Genomic DNA, 12,560 nt, shown 5'->3' on the forward strand with positions numbered 1-12,560 from the left:
GAAATAGGCGGTTGGATGCATAACATGTGGTGTTGATAGCTTCCACCCACAGAGCTTTGGGTGTATTGTACTCATCAAGTATTGTTCTTGCAAGGGTGATAAGTGTCTAGTTCTTTCTCTCTACTACACCATTTTGTTGAGGAGTGTATGTTGCGGAGACCTCATGTTTGATCCCAACTTCATCACAATATGCTTCAATGTTTGTGTTGTCAAATTATTTTTCATTGTCACTTCTTATCTTCTTGAGCTTCACTTCAAATTCATTTTGTGCTCTCTTGGCAAACTTCTTGAAACATGTGGCCACTTCGGTCTTGTCATGAAGGAAGAACACCTAAGTATATCTAGAGTAGTCATCAACTATCACAAGACAATAGAGATTGCCTTCCAAACTCTTGTAAGTTGTAGGTCCAAATAGATCCATGTGTAGAAACTCTAGTACTCTTGTTGTTGACATGTAAGCTTTGGTTGGATGAGTGTTTGTAACTTGCTTGCTGGCTTGACATGCACTACAAAGCTTGTCCTTCTCAAATTTCACATCCTTCAAACCTCTCACCAATTCATTCTTCATTAGCTTCTTGAGTGAGCTCATCCCAACATGTGCAAGTCTTCTATGCCATAGCCACCCAAGTGATGTTTTGGTGAATAAGCATGTCTTCAAGTTTGCATCTTCAGAGGTGAAATCCACTAGATATATGTTGTTGTATCTAAAACCCTTGAATATACTTGATCATCATCTTTCTTTGACACAACCACTTCCTTCTTGGTAAACAAACATTGAAAGCCAAGATCACACAATTGACCAATGAGTAGCAAGTTGAAGTTCAATAAAGCAACATAAAGCACATTTGATATTGAATGATCATTTGAAATTGCAACTTTGCCCAATCCTTGAACTTTGCCCGTTGAATTATCACCAAATGTAATCCTTTCTTGACCATCTACTTCTTCATCTAGTGAGGTGAACATATGAGGATCACCGGTCATATGTTAAGTGCAACCACTATCAATAACCCAATAACTTCTACCGGTCTTGTAGTTCACCTACACATAAGAGATCAAGCTTGTTGTTTAGGGACCCAAACTTGATGAGGGCCCTTGACTTTCTCAACTAGTAACTTTGCAACCCAAATTTACTTAGGCCTACTCTTGTTGGGTGGACCTAAGAACATGACTTTCATCTTTTCACTAGAATCCTTTCTAAGCATATAGTGAGCATTGAAGGCAAAGGGTCTAGCATGCTTGGGCAAGGATTGTGGTGGTGGAGTTTGACACTCATGAGCAAAATGACCTTCTTGTCCACACTTAAAGCATCTCTTTGGCTTAGGCTTTGACTTGTATTGTTGTTGATGTTGAGCTTGAGCTTTCTTCTCTTGATTTGCCAAGTACCCAATACCACTTCTATCCATCTTTACCACGGTGTTCATGAGTAGCTCACTTTGGAGATATTGGCCTCTTGTGAACTTGCTCAAACCGGTCTTGAGATGTTCTTTCTCCAACTTGAGCTTCTTGTTTTCTTCTCTAAGTTCATCATGATCTTTCTCAATCTTGAGTCTCTTGTTCTCTTCTTTAAGCATCTCATTCGTAAGAGCCATATCATAATCTTTGTCAAGATTCTCTATCACAATTGTGTTGGTGGTTGATAGCTTTTCAAGATCTTTCTTGAGCTTTTCATTCTCATTCTTGAGCTTGACATAATCATCATAGTTGTCGGACTTAACCACTTTCTTGCCTTTGCTACTAGAACCTTGCTCAATGCTCTCAACAATCAAGTCATCACATGATGTAGCTATATCAATCTTAACAACATTGTTAGTAGCGTCATGTGGCTCATTGGATAAAAACTCATGAGAAAGAACAAGATTGTCATGATTAATCTTGAGATTGGTGTACTCTTCTTTTAGCAAATTGTAACTAGTGATAAGCTCATTATGTATTCCCTCAAGTTCATCATGTTTTTCTCTAAGCTCCTTTTTAGAGGTTTTGAGCTCCTTGAGTTTGGATGACACAATTTTATTTTCTTCTCTAAGCTCAACACTAGCTTTTTCGGCTATGCCATACTTTGCTAAGAGTGAGTCCTTCTCAAGTTCTAGCTTTTCATTTTTATCTCTTGTCTTTCTAATGATTTTAGTGTATTGGTTTAGCAACTTGACAAGATCATCATAAGAAGGTGATTCAAATTCTTCATCACTATCACTACCACTTTCATCATTGATAGAATTATCATCACAACTACTATCCTCATCCTTTTGTACCTTTCATTCACCCTTGGCCATAAGGCATAGGTGTGTAGAGGTTGATGGCGGCGGTGTCGATGAAGATAGTGAAGAATCAATCACAAGAGGCGGCCACCTTCTCCTTCTCATTTTCACTTTCATCATCGAATGAGCCACTTGATGATTCAATGTCCATGAGCCAATCACCAACAATGTATGCCTTGCCATTCTTCTTCTTGTGAAATTCCTTCTTCTTGCCATCCTTCTTCTTGTATGGCTTGTTCTTCTTCTTCATCATTATCTTTATCACTTGAGTCATCTTTTTTGCCCTTGTACTTCTTCTTGTACTTGTCTTTCTTGGGTTTGGGGCATTGATGAGCTAGATGACCAAGTTCTCCACAATTATAGCAATCCATTTCAGAGATGAGCTTCCTTCTACTACTAGTGAAGAATTTCTTCTTCTTGCCATCAAACTTGACACCATTCTTATTTAGCTTCTTGAACATCTTGGCGGTTCTTCTCACCATGAGAGCAAGACCTGCATCACCAATCTCATCATCACTTGAGCTATCATGATCAACTCTTGTTTTGCCCCTCTTATCTTGGCTAGCCTTGAATGCCAAATCTTTCTTCTTGGTGGAAGAAGAGCCATCTTGTGGAGTGATATGCATGTATATCTCATGTGCATTGATCTTCCCCAATATTTAAGTTGGTGTAGCGATGGAAAGATCACCTTGATGAAGCACGATCGTAATATGCCCATACTTGTCAATGGGGAGGACACTCAAGACCTTTCTTACAACATCGGATGGTTGTATTTGTGTGAGTCCAAGCCCATTGACTTCCTCTACAAGAACATTCAAGCATGAATACATCTCATTGGCACTTTCTCTAGGAAGTATCTCAAATGAATTAAGCTTTTTCATCACAAGGTGATAGCATTCCTCACGCTCACTCTTGGTTTCCTCATGGAGCGCACAAATATTCGACCATAGTGCATGGGCATCTTTGTGGTTCCACACACGGTTAAAGACATCCTTACAAAGGTCTCTAAAGAGGGTGTTTCTAGCATTTGCATTCCACTTCTCGTAGTTAACCTCATCACCTTAAAGGTTGGTGGGATCCTTAGGTTTTGGGAAGCCTTGTGAGGTGGCTCTAAGAACTCCAACATCTAAAGCCTCTAGGTATGTTTCCATGCAAATTTTCCAATAAGGAAAGTCATCTCCCTCAAAGATAGGAGGGGGTCCATCCCCGTGGGACATCTTACTCTAGGCGGTTAATCCTAATTTAGAGAGCACGAGGCTCCGATACCAATTAAAAGGATCAAGATGCCCAAGAGGGGGGGTGAATTGGGCTAATTCTAAATTTTTGCAATAATTTAGTCCTACACTTAGCCTATTTCACCCCTTCTGCTTAGAATGTGTTTCTATTGTTCTCCCGCATAAAAGTTTTGCACCCTATGTTCCAATCCTACTCTAGCATGACAATTCTAGGAATGTAAAGACATGAAATAAATTGCTCAAATGTAAATGCTCAAAGTAAAGAGAGGGAAAGGAACACGACGATGTTTTCCCGAGGTATCGGAGAGTCACCACTCCCCACTAGTCCTCGTTGGAGCACCTGCGCAAGGGTGTAGCTCTACCTTGATCTGCGCAAGGATCAAGTGCTCTCTACGGGCTAATTCTTTGACACTTTATTGTGGTGAATCGCCCACAACCGCTCACAACATGACATGGGTCATCCACAAGCTTCGCCGGATGATCACCAAGCTCCCAATCGCCATCGAGCCATCTAGGTGATGGCGATCACCAAGAGTAACAAGCACAAACTCTCACTTGACCAAGACAAGCCTAATGAGAAGGGTGGACGCACACTTGCTACTCTCTGTGCACTAATGAGGTCCTTAATCTTGGATTATCAAATCTCAATCACCTCACTAGGCTCTTGCTCTCCCTTACACTCCAAAGGTGTTTCTCAGCTGAACAAATGGGCAAGAGACCTCCCATGGACGAGTGGAGTAAGTATTTATGCCCCCTCATTCAAAACATAATGTTGGGAGGCTGAGTCAGCACTATACAGGCTAACCGGATGCTCCGGTCAGGGTTATCAGACGCTTCGGTCAGGGTGATCGAACGCTCCAGTCAGTTATACCCGCCACTATGTCAGAGAGAGTCATTAAGCTCTTACCGGACTCTGACCAGTGTCCAGTCAGCACCAACCGGACACATTTGGTCAAGAAAAGTCCTTTCTAGAAGCTTACTAGAGTCGACCGGACGCAGGCACCCTAGCATTCGGTGCTCCTTCACTCAGCGTCCGGACAATACCAGACGACTGTAGTTGATCAAATGAAATGACCGACTCACCCTCTAGCGTCCGGTCACCACTAGACCAGCGTTCGGTCAGTACTAGACAACTGCAGTTGATCAAATGAGCTGACCAGACTCACCCTCCAGCGTCCGGTCACAATCAGACCAGCATCCGATTAGTCATTTGACCCTCCATTCACTTCCAACTCGAAATCCTATGTGAATGAAGTTGACTCCAATTGATCTTAGGGCTATTCCTGAGCTACCTAGTGCTAAGTTTGACAAGTGTACACCACACCTAATCCATTAGACTCACCTAGGTCAAGCAACTAGTCCATACCCCCCTTAATAGTATGACCAAAGGAAAAACAAAGTCCTAAACTACTCTAAGTGTCTCTCGAACACCAAACGACACTTATAACTAGTCCGTCCTTAACCTTGTCGTCCATCATTTGAAAACCAAAATGATTTCCATCGACAGGGGCATGACAACCATGATTGCCCAATCAATTTCCATTACCATAACCTAACTAAACTTGCCTCTGCAAAACATACGTTAGTCATAGTCATTTCGTGTCATCATTAATCACCGAAAGCCAACTAGGGGCCTAGATGCTTTCAGGGCGGCGCAACGAGGTGAAGTGGGGCAACGCGACACAAGATGGGGACACACATGAGGATCGAGGAGATGGCCGCAATGACGATGTAGAGTAGGGCGGCCGAACGGCGCAGTAAAGCACGCGACGGACGAGCGAGTCGAGAGATATTTTTGAGAGAGGGAGAGATGGGGGAGACATATAGAGAGGTAGGCTTGTTGGGCCAGTACGGCAGCATGATGGCCATGGAAGGTGGCATCCGGTTGCACAGACGCCCGCCCCTGAGCATTACTTCAACAGTACTTCTCAGTGAACGAACAATATTTCTCTCTCACAACAAATCAGCATAAGCTAACTTTCAGTGAAACGAACTAGGCCTTAGAGCATCTCCAAGAGTACCCAAAACACTCTCCTAATCCATTACTTTTTAGCAAGATTGAAAAAAATACATCTCTAACAACTCCCAAACCCATCTCCTAATTTTTGGCAATCGGTAAAAAACACACCCGCGTGTGTAAAGATACGCGCACGCAGCTCGCGCGTATCCTCTTCCCGAGTCTTCTTCACCCTCGTGCGCATGATCATAGTGGGTACATCGGTTGACATGCTTGGATCCTGCGGTGACTTGCTCTGCCTTCTCGACATGCGCAGCTACGCTGTTAGGATCTCCAACCCAGCCACGGTGAGTCACTCGACCCGGTGTTGCTGGCACCGCGCACGTGAAAGGTCCTAATGGCTAGAGGGGGTGAATAGCCTAATAAAAATTTCTACAACAACACTTTACAAACCGGTTAGACAATTATGAGACGAAGCAAGTGTTGCGCTAGCCTACTAAAAATGTAAGCCACCTACCACAATTTTAGTTTCTATTGTCTCTAACCACACAATAGCTATGGAACTACACTAAGTTAGTGTGCTCTCAAAGACTAACTAAAAAGCTACACTAACCAAACTAACAAGCTCTCACAACTAAGTACACTAAAGAGCTTGATAACTAGTTTGCGGTAATGTAAAGAGACAGAGAGAGAGCAAGATAGTTATACCGCCGTGTCGAGGAGTGAACCAATCAATCACAAAAATCAATATAGATGAAGACCAATCACCTTGGAATCAAATGATGAACACAATGATTTTTTTTTACCAAGGTTCACTTGCTTGTCGGCAAGCTACTCCTCGTTGTGGCGATTCACTCACTTGGAGGTTTACGCGCTAATTGGCATCACACGCCAAACCCTCAATAGAGTGCCGCACAACTAACACAAGATGAGGATCACACAAGCTACGAGCAATCCACTAGAGTACCTTTTGGCTCTCCGCCGATGAAAGGTCAAGAACCCCTCACAATCACCACGATCGGAGCTGGAGACAATCACCAATCTCTGCTCGACGATCCTCGCTGCTCCAAGCCGTCTAGGTGGTGGCAACCACCAAAAGTAACAAGTGAATCTCGCAGCGAAACACGAACACCAAGTGCCTCTAGATGCAAACACTTAAGCAATGCACTTGGATTCTCTCCCAACCTTACAAAGATGATGAATCAATGATGAAGATAAGTGGGGGTGCTTTGGCTAAGTTCTCAAGGTTGCTATATCAACGCAAATGGCTAAGAGAGTCAGCTTGAGCCGACCATGTGGCTTAAATAGACATCCCCCACGAATAGAGCCGTTGGGCTCCTCACTGCACTAAACACGGGCCGACCGGACGCACCGGTCAGATTGACCAGAAATTGGACCTAGCATCCGGTCGTGCGATGCACGCTACGTGTCCCCTCTCTTCAAAAACTGAGCGCTCGATCTCAACGGTCAAGTGATGACCGGACGCAATAGCTCATAGTGACCAGACATTGAGCCCCAACGTCCGATCGTTTCCAGTAAGCATCCAGAGACGACTTTTCACGACTGGACGCGTCCGGTCATGCTTGACCGGACTCACCCAGCGTCTGGTCACATGATGACTATTCTATGTGTTGCCACATCAGCCAGACCGGACGCACCCTGTCAGTGTCCGGTCACCAAGTGACCCAGCATCCGGTCGAAGACTGACGCCAGCGTCTTTGCTGTATCATTGACCGGACGCACTGGTCCCACTGAGACCAGCGTCCGATCACTTCGTGACCAGCATGACTAACTCCTTTTCAACTCTATCTTTTTCACCCTTGCTCAAATGTGTCAACCACCAAATGTATCATCTTGTGCACATGTGTTAGCATATTTTCACAAACATTTTCAAAGGTATTAGCACTCCACTAAATCCTAAATGCATATGCAATGAGTTAGAGCATCTAGTGGCATTTTGACAACCGCATTTCGATACAAGTTTTACCCCTCTTAATAGTACGGCTATCGATCCTAAATGTGATCACACCCACTAAGTGTCTCGGTCACCAAAACAAAATGGCTCATACAATTTATACCTTTGCCTTGAGTCTTTTATTTTTTTTTCTTCTTTTCAAGTCCAAGCGCTTGATCATCACCATGACATCATGTCATGATCTTCATTTGCTTCACCACTTAGAATGTGCTACCTATCTCATGATCACTTTATTAAACTAGGTTAACACTTAGGGTTTCATCAATTCATCAAAATCAAACTAGAGCTTTCAGCACGAGCACGCGACACGACCAGCACACGTACTATCTCGGCTTCAACGCGCCGCGTCCACGGTGGGAGGCGGCTAGAGATTAACTCTATGCGTTGGCGTCCAGCCGCACTTCTGCGACGGCCTCTGCGTCACTGACGCACTCATCATGGAGGGCATCGAGATGGTGCTCGCCGGGAAGGTCAACAAGAACCTCGTCTCCCTCATTAACATCACAGGAGGAGCCGCCGTCGGCCTCTGCGGCAAGGACGCGCGCCTCATCGAGAAGGTGCTCGCCGGCCCTTTGTTTGTTTTTGTACGTGCTTGTTTCTTTTTTGTTTCTGTACGTGCTTGTTCCTAGGAAGAAGATGATGATATTTACAAAAATGCTACTAAATGCTTGGAAAGTTTGATGTGGGCCTAAATTTTTTATATTTTAGGAGTTACTGTTTAGAAACCGTTGGAGGAGCTCCTCTTTATTACTCCTAATATTTTTTTAGTACTTGGAAAACTCAATGTTTTTGGAAAGAATTTTTTAGATACTCTTGGATATGCTCTTAGGCCTTTTTGGGCCTGGACTGGCGTAAAAATGCTTAGGTCTAGGGCCACTGCCGTAATCCCTTAGCACTAGTCCAATCTCTCGTAGGGTATAAGTATACTTCGAAAAAAGTATATTTTTTTAATAACATGATAAGAAAGTTAACTATTATATTAAAAAGAAAATATGAGGAGTCTAGATGGGCAAAGATCTTTACAGGACCTCTTACAATAAAAAAGAAACTCCTAGAACAAGTTGAGCCACTAGCTGCTTTTACACCTGCTAGGATCCATAAATCGACCTGGTCTTTGATTTTGTTAAATAGGTTTGTCTAAGATTCTTGCTTTTCGTTCCAAATCTCATGGGTTCAAACCTATATCATCTACAACGGTAACAAAACAACAACATTGTGATGCATCTTCCAAAAACAAAGTTTAAACCGATAACGCAGTGGGATGCTTATAGGTGTCTCTTAGTGGGATATAGTTTGTGTATACATATTGCATATGTACTCCATCAATTCTGAATTATAACACGTTTTTGTTTGTTTAATATATTATTTTAAAAACATGTATAGATATAGTATATATCTAAATACATAATAAAAACTATATATCTATAAAAACCAAAACGTCTTATAATTTTGAAGGAGTAGTAGTAAGTACGCTTTTTTAGTTAGCATCTGTCAAAATAAAAAGACCACAATGTATGAAGCATTTTTATTTTATTAAAGCAATAATACATTGCTATAATCCTCAGCTGATTATAATATTGCTATAATCCTCAGCTGAAACAAAACAATAGAGCATTGGTTCAATTGATCATAATTCGATTATAATATTGCTATAATCCTCAGCTGAAACAAAACAACTGCCATATATCGAGCAATTGTTTTTTTTTCTCTTTTTCGAAAAGCAATAGAGCATTGGTTCAATTAATATATTCAACCAAGATACAGATTGGGCAAAGTTACATTTACCGGACTGTTCGCAGTCATAAAAGAAAAAAAAACTTGGTATACCCTGCTACGCTTGCTTCCCCATCCTCCCTGACGGGACGGCCAGCATCGGCGGCGGCCGGCGAAGGCGCTGTCATCCCGCGGGTGGTTTTTCCTTTTCGCGCATGGCAAGATCCTTGGCCGCCGTTTGGCCGCTCGTGAAGGGATGCATCACCGGCAGCGTGCTCGGCATCACCGTCGCCGACTGGGTCGCCTCCGTCGTCACCATGGACGGCGCCTCCATGCACCCCACCTTCGACCCGCAGCAGGCCGAGCGCGCTTTGGTGGAGAAGCGCTGCCTCTACCGCTACGACTTCTCCCACAGCGACGTCGTCGTGTTCAGGTGAGTTAAGTCGCCGCCGCCCGCCCGCCTCCGGGTTCGTGGGCGTTTCTTGGATTGGTTGGTTGTTGATGTCGCTGCTGTTGCTCGTCGCAGGTCGCCGAGGGACCATCGTGAGCTGATGGTGAAGAGGCTGATTGCGCTGCCTGGGGATTGGATCCAGATCCCGGAAAAGCAGGAGATCCGGTAGATCCCGGAGGGCCATTGCTGGGTTGAAGGGGACAATGCCGCCCTCAGCTTTGACTCGAGATCCCATGGCCCTGTATGTTATTCATCTCGTTACTGGACACAACTGCGTTATTGGCCTAGGATAAATTGCTTGTTAATTGCAAAAAGGAAGGCTTGACTGTGTAGCTGTGTTACAGGATAAAAGCCAGTTGCTTACTTGGTTACCAAAGTGATAGTTTTAGTCGTTTATTCCTAGGGATCTTTTTAATCTTGATGAATGCATCTTCATCTTGAATTGGCATCTTGATCACTGGAGGAATTTAACTGGATGCTTTGCAAATCCGAGCCATTGACACAATGCTATTTCATTATTCATATTTGTATCCCCATTAAAAAGTTCAAAGTATCAATTTCATTCCTTGTTTGTTTGGTGGATAAAAACTAGCTTGAAGCCTTCAATATCTCCACTCCTGTTCATTTTCTCTGATGATAGTTTCCTCATGGTTTATTATGATATGATATCTTGCAAGCCTTTTATTCTAATTCTAATAGCATAGGAGGGTAAGTATAAAAGAGTAGGCCAGTGCCTCGTTGAGCTTTTTTCAGTTCTGAGTGTTCATATCTTTCTGTCCTTTAAAGAGACAAGCAAATGGCGCCCAGGCTCCAGCAGCATTCATTATGAAATACTTGTTTGCATAGTGTAGCAGATCGAGTTTCTAGGCATATGTGATCTTGTTACTAAACATTCAAAACACTTTATACCTGCAGGTTCCTATGGTCTGTTGCGGGGCAGGGTCACACACATAATCTGGCCACCTCAAAGAATTGGCCGAGTTGACAGAAAAATGCCCGAAGGAAGGATTATGCCACTATGACCTTTTGTTAGGTTGGTTATCCTGCATTCTTTTTCCATTCTAGGGTTAGGATAGCATTATGAAATTGGACTGGTTGAAGCCTCAAGATGGACTCCACTGTATGTGGGAGGGCAGTGAAACTAAGGGATGTCATACTGATGATGATTTTATATCTGATTGACAATCAATCTCCCTGTCAACCAATTGTAGGATTGTTTGAGAAAAGAACCAATTATAGGAAATGTCTGGTGAGAACCTTTGCTGCTTGCAGTTTTTGGAATCCTTATGTTGTCATTGAGATGTATGATGCAGCACAGAAGTTTTCCATTCCATCAAGAGAAGTATGCCTCGTCCTCTCTACAAATGCTGTGGTTTTCTGAACTCACCAGTGTGCAGAAAAAAGTAACCATGAACATTTTGAAAATGATGTTTTGCTGGTTTGAGCTTAATTAGTTCTGTAACAGCTGAGATAGATGAGGCTGAATATGATACTCATAAATGTTGGTAAATGTTAATCTGACCAATGGAAATGGTTGGTGCCTGAGTCGCTGTAATGAGATTAGCCAATATCCTTAATGAATTGATTCATATATCTGGGGATTTCTGGTTTGGTTTCACGGGGTTCCAAGTTCCATCAGATACATAAGAGCTTTTATGTATTGCAAGTACTGATATATGTGGCTTACTGTGGGTTTCACTCTGTTTTCAAGTTTCAGGCTTTCAGCTACTTGTCAAGTATCATATATCTCACATTCTGTTTTTCATTTTTTTTCCCGTTTGGTTTGGTTATCACTGTTTTTGAGTTCAGCAACGGCATAGGTTCGCTGCTGAACCTGGTTCTGGTGTTGCTTAAAAAGGTCAGAGCTGAGACGGGGCTGGCAATGGAGCCTGTGATCCACCAGCATCAACCGTAGCTTGATACTGAGCAGCAGCGCCTATGTTGTGCTGTGAGAATTTTCTTACCTTTTTTGAGGGTGATAATCCAGTATTTAGCACCAGCTTCAAAAACAATGTGACTTGGTTGTACAAGGAAAGGAAAATGGAGTAGATTCTAGCCTCGTCTTATGCAAATGTTATATGTTACTAATTTTCACCGGGGGTAAATTCAATTTACCGAATGATGTGAAGATAACCTCAAGATTCTGCACATTGTGAGATTCTTCTTTCAATTCTAGCTAGTTTGATTTTTCTTTAATCTTTTGGAGCCAAATTATTGGGCATACTTTTGAAGTACGGCAATGATCTAACACGGGCGTCTGTCCGTAAACCCCGTCCGAATGCGGCTCCATAGGAGTGGGCTCCATCTCTCCCAGAAACAAAAAAAAAAAAAACAAATCCCCACTCCCTCGTATGCTTATCTGCTCGGCCCCGAAGCAGCGTGGCCGCTCATCCATCTGCCCTCTTCTCCCACTGCACGCTCGTCGGGCTGTCGTGCCGTGCTGTTGCCCCCATCGCCGGCCGCGCCGCGCACCCTCGCTCCCTGCGTCACTCACCTATGTCCTAGTCACCTGTCGCTCGTCGTCGTCCGTATGTCACCAATCGTTGTCGGGCACGCCGCTAACTCTGCCATGGCTGTTGGAGCGCATGTGCCGTGGCGCCTCAGGTCTTCCCTGGCTGAGCCAAGGGCACCCACGAGCATGGGTGGTGCTTGTGGTGCTCGTTTGCCGCCGGATCCCACCCCGACGACCGGAATCGACCGGCCCCGGTCTTTCCCTCCCCTATGATGCAAATGTATGTTTCAAGTGTTTCGAATGTTTTAGAGGTACGTTGCAATTGTTACATATGGATGTTGCAAAAGTAGATTGGGATGTTGCACATGTTGCATATTTTCAAGTGTTTTCAGTGCTATGTTGCAAGCGTTTTGAAAAAAAATATTTTATCTGTTTCAGACATATGTTGTTGTAAGTGTTTTATCTGGATGTTGCATATGTTTCATCTATGTCCGACGCATGTTGCATCCAAGTGTTTTA

The 12,560-nt window shown here is 43.4% G+C and overlaps 1 pseudogene; it reads left to right on the forward strand.

The window, feature by feature from the left end:
- The first annotated feature begins 9,353 nt into the window (after window positions 1–9,353).
- LOC136491266 (uncharacterized) lies at window positions 9,354–10,611 on the forward strand (annotated as a pseudogene).
- Window positions 10,612–12,560: the final 1,949 nt, after the last annotated feature.

This window comes from Miscanthus floridulus, chromosome 11 (genome assembly GCF_019320115.1).
Source record: "Miscanthus floridulus cultivar M001 chromosome 11, ASM1932011v1, whole genome shotgun sequence".
Lineage (NCBI taxonomy): Eukaryota > Viridiplantae > Streptophyta > Magnoliopsida > Poales > Poaceae > Miscanthus > Miscanthus floridulus.